The 12,133-nt window shown below is 45.1% G+C and overlaps 1 long non-coding RNA gene across 3 annotated transcripts in view; it reads right to left on the reverse strand.

The window, feature by feature from the left end:
* Positions 1-801: 801 nt before the first annotated feature.
* The window catches only part of LOC308582255, a 35,865-nt gene continuing 24,533 nt past the window's right edge, over positions 802-12,133 (reverse strand). Inside the window, exons 1-3 of one of the 3 annotated variants that reach the window (XR_014005574.1) lie at positions 8,234-10,343; positions 5,559-5,707; positions 802-3,906 (exon numbers count right to left, since the gene is read on the reverse strand). This is a non-coding gene — a long non-coding RNA (uncharacterized lncRNA). Of the gene's footprint in view, positions 3,907-5,558; positions 5,708-7,930; positions 8,212-8,233; positions 10,344-12,133 lie in introns of those variants that run through there. The other 2 variants (XR_014005575.1, XR_014005573.1) reach the window with 2 other exon arrangements.

A 12,133-nucleotide genomic window follows, 5' to 3' on the forward strand; every position in this document is an offset into this window, starting at 1 on the left:
CAAGTGGACTGGGAGAGCAGTTTGGGAACCTACAATTATGGAAGGGAAATGACAAATAGGTAACAGGCTGAACTTTGCTTCTGGCTTCCTGAAGAAGCCATCTGACCAGCATTTTCTCCATTCTGGTATGATGGAGTCCTCCATACCTGTGTGACACTCCTCTCACTATGATGCAAAGAGTTTTTGATAAGTTTTGTCAAGCTTCAAAAATCTGCAAAACTGCTTTGACCAGAGCACAATAATGGCTCTGTCTCTCTCTTCTATCACCTTCACCCGTTTGAAAAACCATTGTCAGACTCCAGCCAAAATCTTTCACACTGCTAAGTAAGTCCCAGGAGCGGGAGACACCTCGTTGGCCCTTGCTAAAGCTGACTTTGTGGCATGGAAGAATATTAGAAGCGTATCTTTAGCTTTTATGGCCAGAACGTGAGGGAGTGGTGGATGAGAAGTGCGGGTCGCATGTAACATCTGAAGGCAGACCTATACAGGGAGATTTTAATTGTTTCGGGAGGGGGGTTGTGTTTTAATATTTTGTTGGAAGCCACCCAGAATGGCTGGGGCAACTAGTCAGATGGGCGGCATATAAATAATAAAAGTATTACAGTCATACCTCGGGTTACGAACGCTGTGGGTTGGGTGTTTCCAGGTTGCGGACCGGGCCGAACCCGGAAGTACCATAACGGTTTACTTCCAGGTTTTGGTGCATGTGCAGAAGCACAAAATGATGTCACGCGCATGCGCTCAAGTGTGTCATGCGTGTGCGCAGACGCAGCTCTTCAGGCTGCGAACGCTGTGGGTTGCGAACCTGCTTCCTGCACGGATCATGTTCGCAACCCGAGGTATGACTGTATTACAGCATAGAGAGTTGTAGCTTACATTCTGAAACGGTTCTCAGCGTGGCTGGATGGCTGGCATCGTGTCTAGGCCTAAAAAGAAAGCAAAGCAAGGAGTGGCTTGAATGGGGATGCCAACCAGGCACACATCGAGCCCCAGGAAGTATGTAGTCAGACAGAAAAGAGGATGAGCAATGTAACAGCTGGCAAAGCACTTCCTGAGGGCTGAGCTCATTTTTGTAATAGCAACACTTGTGGCCAAACAAGTGCTAATGGTTGGGATAAGTAGCAACCTTATTAACTATGGAAGCTTTTGGAACTGAATTAAAAACCTTGGCTTCTAGCCTTACCATCGCTTGGGCCTCTTAGGAGACATTAATATCCCTGCTCCACGGCATTCCTATTACCGCTTCATTAAGGATCAGATAATGATAAGTATGGATAGTTTATTCTGCGCAGAGGCTGATTAATGGCTAATATTTCACACGGTGCTTAATGGGACCTTCTTTTATGAAGTGAGCAGAAAAGGTTCTCCTATAATCTCTTCAGCAAATTGAGTAATTCTACCCATTTGCACCAACGTGACAGATTTAACACATACTTTTAAAAAAGCCCCAAATGCCCCTTGAGAAACTTGGAGGAAGATTATATAATCCTGACAAGGAATCAAAGTCTGTGCACCTCTTCCCTAGTTCTGTAATGCTACCTAAACCTGCATGGAGGCTGAGGATATCAGACTGCAGCGCGGGCACAATAATTTGTCAGCAGCCTCTCTCTCTCTCTCTCTCTCTCTCTCTCTCTCTCTCTCTCACACACACACACACACACACACACACACAGAATCGTCCCTGCAGTAAGACATGCTATGTGAAGTTTTAGAAAGAAGAGTGGGCTATATGACCTTAAAACTTCAACTAGAGAGCAACTTAACCTGCCATACAACAAAGGCATGTAGCAAAGGCACCAGCGAGAATGTGAAAGTTTTAACCATTTCTCCACAGCCTCACATATACACCTAAATATGTTGCCTCTCATCCCTTCTTCATGTGCAATACCAGAGTGTGCTTGTCTTCCGGTGGTGATGGAGGAATACTTCAGAAAACTGCTTAGAAGCAGGGGCTTGAATATACTGCTCCAGGCACGCTTTCTGTAGTTAAAAAGCCAGGCTTCTTAAGGTGCACCTGTGCAGATGGCCAGGTATGAGAGAATCTGACTAGAGAAGGCTCTCTTCCGAAAAGCTAACAGACAAGGCAGAAGGTTTACTATTCCCACCAGCCCTGGACAATTATCTCGGGGTAAGACAGCCAGTTTCTTCTTGGCCCCAAATGACAGGCCAAGAAGAAAATTACCCCGAGAGAGAGAGAGAGAAATAAGCATAAAAGGGATGTGACAATTCTTCCTTTGAGGGGCTGCTTCTCAATCAAACTGAACTGAGTTCTCACAATAATAATTTTGGATTTCCCCTTTTTATTTTAAGAATTGCTGCAGTAGAAGTTGCAGAACCCTAAAGCATCTTTACACATAGTACATCTTGTGACAAAATAGGTGCCCTCCAAAGTGACTGGAGAGCATGTTATTGCATATTAGGATTCCATTCATACACCCCACATCATGGTTCATCACATTTTTGCAGTGCCATTCAGTTTTGGAAGACAGCCCTTTATCAGAGCGTGGGCAGGTGAAAGTATTCTTCCCTCAGAACCAGCCCATTCATGAGGCGGGGTGAAGTAGCTGCCTCAGGTGGCGGAAACACAAGAGGTGGCGCCCCTGCGAGTGCCCTGAAACGCCACTGCCAGAGGCAATCCAGGTAACAGAGGCTTCCATGGGGGCAGAGTAGCGCAGAACTCCACCACCCAGCTTTGCCATTGGGTGGGAAGGGAGATTTGCCAAGGGCTTCTTCATACCCTTGCCAAATCTCTTCCCGCCCCCAGAAGCAGCTCTTGCAGAACCTCCCCCACCATTGCAGGGGCAGCAGCAGGGCGTTTCGCCTCAGGCACCAAAATATCTTAGGTCGCCCTGTCCTCCCTGCCTCCATAGTCTTTAGGGTTCTTACTAAAGGCAAATACTGCATCCATTCTTATGCACTTAAATAGTGGAATGCTACATGTTTGCGTGCATACATAATCCAACACCCCTCCACACACACAGCGGTATGCAGGTCATCACTGCATATAATCATGCCCATCACTTCTAAATTGTTATCTGAAGGAGTAGGAGAATAAGGCACTACTTGTACTTGGGCCTAGCACCACTCTTGCCCAGGCAGCATGCAAAGGGAAGCAACTGCAGCAACATCCGAGGAGGAGGAGGAATGGTCACTAGTGAATGGCTGCGTATGAGAGCTCTCTCCTCTTTATGAATGACACAGCTGTTCCAACAGGCTTTGACTTGAACAAGGTGAGCAGCCTCTGTTGCAAACCCCCAGCGTACTGCACGGCTTCAATCCCTATATGAAATTAGCAATATAATCACATAGGAATAAAAAGCCATAGAAGACAGTGGGGCAAATGATGCATCCAGTAAGAAGATGAGCCTCTGAGAAGAAATAAACATTGTCTGAACCCTTCCTTGCTGCCCTTTTCTCTTCCCAACACGAAGGTTGTAGCTACATAGACTTCACCATGCATTTCTCAATGGAGCTGACCAAAAAGGCAGGTGTAGGCTGTATTGAAAGTTGTTCCTTCAGTCACCATGGAGAATCCCTGGGCCAAAAGTGCTGCGGGGTAACACAACCTCTTGAGTTGTGAAAGGAGAATTTGATGTGAGAAAGGATATTTGGCAAGATGGTAGAAATAAAGAGAAGATCCCTAAAAGGTAGCAAAAATTAAAGGAACAGCCGAACAGCTTTGCTGTCCTGTGACATCCATTTCTGGATTCTATAGGAACCTTAAGGAAGGGCTTTCTCCAAAGAATCCAAACAGACCTCTGCTTAATGTGCACCCTGGAATCGCATCATGGAGTCACATTTTGGAGTCTTGTTACCCAGCACTCCAGAAGCCTCAAGCGCAGACATTTTAACTTGATGTGGCCAAAATAATTTGGGGCTGTCTTGACGCACCATCCATTGGCATCCCTGAAAAGGAAACAAAAAGGTTATTATTTTTGTCTAGATAGTTTAAATACTTCATATTAAACATACCAAAAATATTTCAGATTAATAATTTCATATATTAAAAAATCACTTTCCTAAGAGAGTGTTATAGCACAATCCTAACCATGTCTATTCAAAAGTAAGTGTGACTGAATTCAGTGGGGCCTGCTCCCAGAGCAGATAGAATACTAGAATTGTAGGATTGGAAGGGATTCCCAGAGTCATCTACTCCAACCCCCTGCAATGCAGGAATCACAGCTAGAATTCCTGACAGACAGCCATCCAACCTCTGTTCGAAAGCCTCAGATGAAGAAAAGTCCACCTTCCGAAAGATAGCCCATTCCACTATGAAACACTTATTACAGTGAGGAAGTTCTTCTCAATGCTTAGTCAGAATCCCCTTTCTTGTAATTTTAATCCATTGGTTTAGGTCTTACCCCCTGGAGTGGCAGAAAACAAGCATGCTTCATCTTCTATGTGACAGCACTTCAGATATTTGAAGATAGCTATCATATCACCTCTCTGTTTTCTCTTCTCCAGGCTAAGCATACCTAACTCCCTCATAAGGCTTGGTTTCCAGACCCTGAGAGTCTGAGGACTGTAGCAGGGAGGGCAGCGGCGTAGCGTGGGTTGTCAGCACCTGGGGCAAGGCAAGTAATTTGCGCCCCCTAACCCGTGGATTGCCCCCCCTAACCGCACGCCTGGCACCCCCCCTCCACAGTGGGCGGCGACCTGGCGGCTCGGATCGGATTCGCACAGCCAGCACTGCAGTGAGAGAGAGTGAGTGAGCCAGGTAGGGGCAGAGAGCTGTGAGTGTGAGCGCGCGCCCCCAGATGTTGCGCCCAGTGCGGCCGGCCCCCCCTGCACCCCCCACGCTACGCCACTGAGGGAGGGTAATAAGGTGAAGTCCTGTTGTGTGAACAGAAGCCTGTTGCACCCCCAAACAGGTTCTCCCTCACCTTGACTTTGGAAAGTTCACTGTGGCTGAATACAGTAGATAGTGTCTCTAAAACAAATGAAGTGACTTTTAAAGTTCCTAACATCTAATAGCTTGCTGCTGCGGTGACATTAGCACAGATCTTGCATTGGTTTCTTGAGTATGTATTAATATACAGTGGTACCTCGGGTTACATACGCTTCAGGTTACAGACTCCGCTAACCCAGAAATAGTGCTTCAGGTTAAGAACTTTGCTTCAGGATGAGAGCAGAAATCGTGCTCTGGCAGCGCGGCAGCAGCAGGAGGCCCCATTAGCTAAAGTGGTACCTCAGGTTATGAACAGTTTCAGGTTAAGAACGGACCTCCAGAATGAATTAAGTTCTTAACCTGAGGTACCACTGTAATGGTTTGTGTCATTTTTGTTGCAGGATGTGGTATTTGCTGTATCTTCCTACGTATAAACTGCAGCTGCTCTCCCTTGTCCAATAATTAAAAAAGAAAAGTGAAACTGATTAGACCTGAGGACTGATAATATGTTGTGTGAAATACATGCAAAAGGGGAGCCGGCTCAGGCCCCACCTCTTCATCTCATTCAGCATGGGATTAGATTAACTAAATTAGCAAAACAACTCCTTACATTACAACTGAATCTAGATATTACTTGGCTTAAAAAGGTTTTTAAAAATTAAACACTTACCAGTATTCCCACAGCCAGCAAAGCTAGAGTTACTTGCAAAATCTCTATCCACTATTCTGCTCCCACATATATGTGCATTTCCCATAAGTATTGTTGTATATGGCTCCTGAGTGAATTTTACATGGTATTGATCCATGAGAAACAATTCCCTGAAAATAAAAGGGGAAAACAGACACAAAAGACTGCGGTTCAGCTCCATTTTTACATGTTTTTATTTGAGCCCCCCTATCACTTGACTATACAAGTCTCACGCTGATTGTAGCCTAGAATGGCAATTTTCTCAGCTTTATATAAAACGAGAGACAAAAACAACCAAGGAATGTCCTGTCTGCCCTTCAGAGATATTCCAGAAGGACATTAAAGCAAACAAATTTGTATTCATTCTTGCAAAACCTTACCATCTCAAAAATAATTGAATACCAGAAATGTGGGATTTGCCAGCCATCTCGGACACCCAAGCCCAGACCAATATGCCATTTTTTTCTTTAGACCCAAAAAGGCAATACCAGTGCTATTTTTCTAGAAAAAGTGTCAGAACTCATCAAGAACACCTCTGAGAATGGCAATGGTACCCACCTGAGAGGGGCCGAAACTGAGTTCCAGCATGTTCTGCCGGGGGGGGGGGGGGAGGGAGCCCTGGGCTATAGCCTTGTCAGCAGTCTTGCAAATTAAGCCCACAAACATTACTAGTTAAGACAATTTTTTACTAGCTTCATGGACCATCACTTGCAAATCATCTGTAGCCCATGATCACCTTTAGAAAAGAAAGAACCTATGTGTTTTGGTTCCCTCCTTTTCACCTGGTAATGGTTCTTATTTGCTATAGGCAAACACATAAGAAGCTCTTTACAAGGCTCCTCTTATCAGTAAGGTTTCTTTCGGGAAAATGTTGGATATGCATACGTTTAAAAATTAAAATGGTGCAGGTAAGGAGCTATTGGGGAAAGATTTTTTTTCCTGTTGTGAAAGCTGGCAATACCTGTCAGCCATATTTAAATGTGGCCCACCCACTGCTGGCCTGAGACCTTTTCCCATCCGAAAATGCTGAGAACACAAACACAAAACCTCAAGACAGGACCTTTTCTCTTTCTTTTTAAAAACGGCATGCAGAGATAGAGGGGGGATGCAGGAAAATGGCACCTGCCTCTGAATCTTGCTGCCCAAAGGGGGACTGCTTTGTGTGGCTCGATAAGGCTAACCTGAGAGCTGCCCCCGTATGACAAGAGCTGAGGTAGGGGAAGAAATGTGCTTGAGCAAATCACTGACAGGCAGAAGAAGCTTCCCATGCCCCACCTTGCACAGTAGTGGAAATCTACAGAAAGAGAGCATCCCTGCTCATCCCTCTGCTATCTACTCACTATGACAGGGTGAAAATGAGAGACCAATTTCCAATCACGCTAGCAGAGCGAGCTGCTCCAGCAAGCTGTCAGCACCTGGTACACACTCGTATCAGACTAAATCCCCTGGCAGCCCATTAGGAGCTGCTCTAGGCTGGCTGCAGGATATCTTGACAGGAAGCCAGACAACAGAGTGAACAAACACAGATATTCTGTTAAGAAGGTGTGTGTGGGAGGAATGAAATCTGGGATCTATTACTCTGTTAGAGTCCGTTTGATGTCTACTTATGGGGCTGCCTATTTTCAGGAGCAGAGCAGGGGGGAGACTCCCATGTGAGCGTACATGTTTGCACATGCACCCATATGCACATGTACACACAGTCTTTAACAAATATATATATATACACAAATATGCCTTCATTCTTCCCTTTTTTGAGCTTGGGCCTCCCATTAATTGCAGGGAGAGCAGGTCATTTTCTCTCCATTTACACAGAGGGGCCTACAGGAAACACTTGCTGGCCCCATTGGAAGAACAATGAGCTCTACAGCAGCCATTGTAGGATTCCACTTTGTTGAGTTAACAAAGATTGGTGGCTTTGGGTGAATAACTCAGCTTGGTTGGCACAGGCTAGTTTTGTGCCATCTCCAACCCAGTTTCATCTTCCTGATAAAGAATGCAAACATTTACAGGCATTTCTTGCTCCTTGTACTGGTTTTTACTACTGCTCTTTCTCCACAGACAGTGCTACACATTACCACAGATGTGAGAAGAAATGCCATTGTTACACCAGTGTTTTCTTCAGGAAACATGTCAAGTGTGGAAGTAATGTCTGAATACATACATGCTAAAGACCCACATATACACACCTGGGGAACATTATCTGTAATACATCACAGCAGTTATGATGTGCACGGCTGTCCTATGATCTACACTTCCTCTGATGTTACTGGCATACGTAACAAGCTCAAAGCTTAGCACGGATGTTTTTTAATACTGAGCCTAATAATGAGAGGCACCGTGGTTGCTAAGCTAACCTTGAAAAGTAGTGTGTGGGGTTGTGTGTGGAAAGACGGTGCTATCCTCACAACTTCCAGTCAGGTTGGTTAGGCTGAGAGACAGTGATTGGCCCAAGGTCACCCAGTGAGCTTCATGGCTGAGTGGGGTTTTGAACCCAGGTCTCCCAAGTCCTAGTCCAACACTCAAACCTATACATCAATAGTGGCTCTGTATTTGATGTTAAACTAAAAGGTGCTTAATGTTAAACCAGAATCAAATACAGAGAATTCTGAAGTAGAATAATGAGACTGCTGATAGGGATACCATTTTTGAATACTCACCTCTGTAAAAACACGCACATACACACAAGTCTCAGTAAGCTGAAAATCAGCAGAGCAAGAAGAGAGCATCTTGTTTCTTTACATGCAGGCATTAAAAAAGCATGAGGGAGCATTCAAAAATGGCACCCCCTTCCTGCAGCCCGAAGCAGTCTGATGTACCACCTCAGAACTCTAGCTCATCATTCTTCTGCCTGTGTAGACTGAGCCCTAGTCTCTTCTAAAGAGGGTCATTTTGATAGATACTGTCAAAACAAATTTGATGGATTTTGTGCTTCCAAAGGGAAGAAGCTGAAATAAACAGGCCCTTTTTTCAGCATGGTGGGGGACACACAACAATAGCACAATTTTAAGAACCTGCTGTTAAAAATCTTAAAAGAAGTAAGGTTGCAGCTGCAAATGCAAGGCATAAGTGTTTTTTAATGACATCTGTTTTCTGTGATAAACAGCAACAAAATATGCTACCATTCCACTCTGTATACAAAGCATGTTTCAGGCTGTTTAAGTATTCATTTCCCAGTGATGTGTGACCTCCACAAGAATACATATACTGAATGAAACGTCCTCAGGCAAAAAAATAAAATAAAAGGCAGCCTCCTCCCTCAGTAGGATATATAAAAAATATGGCCCTTGAACCCTGGGGCAGGGGCATCTCTTGAGAGTTCCCAGTGGTGCTGTGTCCGGCTTCTCTTCTGTTCTCAGCAAAATGTTTTGTCTTGTAGCATCTGGGTCTTAAGAGAATTCCCCCCTCCTCAGATTCCATCCATGCCAATCGCCAGCACATTTGGACTACACAACAAGCGTTACACACCTTAGCTAGAATTATTCGCTCTGCAATATGAAAGAGATAGTCACCTTAAATGGGGTAAATAACAGCAATAGCAGCAATAAACATTTGTGTCGCATTTTCAAGTGTTCAGACCACTTCACATGCATTATATAGCCATAGTCCTTACAACAATCTTGTAAGGCAGGTCAAATATTATCCTCCATATTGCAGATTTTCCTGTGTGCGTGCACATGCACACATGTCTCTGTGTTTGTGTGTTAAGGACTGAGTCCGCGGGAGAGGCTTGCCTAATAGAGAGTCGACTTGGGGACTCTCTTAGATCCGCTACACTGCACAATCTTCCAGTTCTTTCCAAGCATCTGGCAGGGCAGGAGGGAAGGTACAGAACCGTCAGGTATTTGTTGATGCTTCATAAACCCCAAAACAATTTGCTACACTGCCCCTGCATAGACGACAGAGAGGTTACAAAGTCGGCTGCTGGCAGATGGCTGTTATGACCTTGATACACACAAGGAACAGAGCTTGCAAGGAGAAAAGTGTCATGTTGGCGCAGTGGCTTTTTCTGGCTATAACTGCATTCAAGAGTTTGTTTAGATGTGATAGGTCTCTAACACGCTGGCTTGCCACCCAGGGAATCTGAAGACAGTGAAATTCAGTGGATTTGCTGCTGTCCAGGCAACCTGTTGCTCTGATGCCTCTGGACGTGTTTGCCTTGGCCCCGATTCAATCCACTCTTGAATGGGGGGGGGGTACTTTGAGAAGTGTGTATCTGGGGGGGGGCAGTTCTCTGGAACCCTGCTTCTCTCTGCAGAGCAATAAGGCAGAGAAAAATAACTGTTTCAAAAGGGAGGAGGAGGGAGGACCTTGCCAAACCTCTCTTTGAAGAGAAGCTTTCAGACCAAGCAGCACCCATTTCAAAGATACTTCAAAGGCACAGGAATTCAGGCAAAGGCAGAAGTCATATGTAGATCATCGGTCTAAGATGCGAGATCTACAGGAGCCTGAGGGTGGAATAAGACATCACCAAAAAACATAGTGGTGGTGCCAAAAACATTAACCACACAGTCTGGTTTCTTCTTTTCCCTCTGCAATATATAGTAATGTGGCTTGATGCTGTCATCTTGTGACTTCTCATCCCATGGTTGCCAGTGATTTAGTGTGGGACAAAAGATTTATCATGCCTTTCATTTTACGCATTGTAGGGAAGAGAAGGGATTCCAGGCAACCGTGGTGCTGCCTAATGTTTTGTTTTGGAGAACATCTTTAATTGTTTCACTGGTGAATTCTGGCTTTCAATAAAGAATTCAGCCTCTGAGGAGAATAGCAGCAGCAACAGCAGCAGCAGCAGCAGCAGCAGCTATGAACTGCCTCACAGGAGGCAACCTGTGGCCTGTGGTCTAATTTCAAAAGGAAGTGATCAGTTCATACCTTTGACAAGGGCAATCTGGCTCTCCCCTGCAGCCTGCTAAGTGGGGAGTGACAGTAAGAGCTGGAGATAGAGAAAAAAGGGGCTGCCCTGCCCAAATGTTGACCCTGACCCCACCTACCGTTGACTTTGGCTGGCCCACCACTCGTATAGGGCCATACACACACAGATTACCCCAAAGGGAATGTCAGAAAACAGTTGCCCACCTCTGGATTATCTAAGGCAGGTATTTGCTGACAAAAGAGGATCATTCCTTGACTCTACACGCTCCTGTTACCCACCAGCTGTTCAATTTCTATCCATGCCTCAAATTGCTTTTAAAAATAAATATTCTGTCCCCACCAAAAACAAACTGTTTAGGCTTGATAACAGAGAAAATGAGCTGAGCTCGGTCCCTGCTCCTGCCAACCTAGCAGTTCGAAAGCACGTCAAAGTGCAAGTAGATAAATAGGTACCGCTCCAGCAGGAAGGTAAACGGCATTTCCATGCACTGCTCTGATTCGCCAGAAGCGGCTTAGTCATGCTGGCCACATGACCGGGAAGCTGTCTGCAGACAAACGCTGGCTCCCTCGGCCTATAGAGCGAGATGAGCGCCACAACCCCAGAGTCGTCCGCGACTTGAGCTAACGGTTCATTCCAAACCTTGGAGTTTGTAAAGTGTGGTTCCAGAAGTTTAGGGTCCTCCCTCCCTTATTTAAAGAATATAAAACATGAATAGAAGTGGCTGCCAGCAGAAAGCTGCCCTCATACACAGAGTTAGAAGAAAGAGAGTGAGCTCTGTCACTGTTGCCTGCTCAGCATTCAGCTTTCGTCTGCGCTTGACTTTAGTTCCATGTGTGTTGTGATGCACCAGGAAAAGGCACAGACAGCTCTACATAATAATGCACCTGCCGATTAAGTGCGCTGCATACCAATAAGCACAGATGTGGCCTTGTGACACTGAACACTCATTTGTGACAGAGTGCTGCCGCATCAACAATTAGGTCAAGCTAAAACATGGTCACACAAGTTTGTAATAGTTTGTATGAACAGGGTTTCACCTCAGAAAAAGCAAAACCAAAACTGGCCATCAAATGATATAAAAGCAACATATCTTCCCAGGTGCAGTTTGTGGGTCAGGCCATCAATATTGCACCTCAGGCATAAAATCCGGTAAAAACTTTAAAATGCAAAACGTTCAAGCCTCACTGAGACTAGCCTCGTTGAGAAACAGTGGAAGCTACACAAACAGGAGGTTAGAGAAGGCTTTTGTGCATTGTTCACATGTCAAGCAGGCAAACAGCTTAAACAAACATTGGAATAATATTGAAGCTATCATGCTTGAAATGTACCAAATAACAAATACCAGCTAGCCAATATTATATTGCAACACTGTTAATTTGCGAGATGTTTGGCTAAGGGAAGAAATATGCAGTCCAAACCTATACGTTTTTGCACAGAAGTCAGTCCTACTAAATTCAACATAATTGACTCCCAGAGAAATGTGCAGCCAAAGTTCTCTTATGTAGTGCCTTTTGAACAATAAAGAATATGCAGCTGTGAGAGTCAGCCCTGGCCAGCATGTGCTGGATGGGGCCAGTGGCTCTTTTCCAAAACATCTGAAGGGCACCAGCTTGACAAAGGATGGCACAGAAAGTACAGTAAATTCACAGGTAAAAGATTTGGCAGCGGATCTGGAGCCCCTGGG

This window comes from Podarcis bocagei (genome assembly GCF_964188305.1).
Source record: "Podarcis bocagei genome assembly, chromosome: 2".
Lineage (NCBI taxonomy): Eukaryota > Metazoa > Chordata > Lepidosauria > Squamata > Lacertidae > Podarcis > Podarcis bocagei.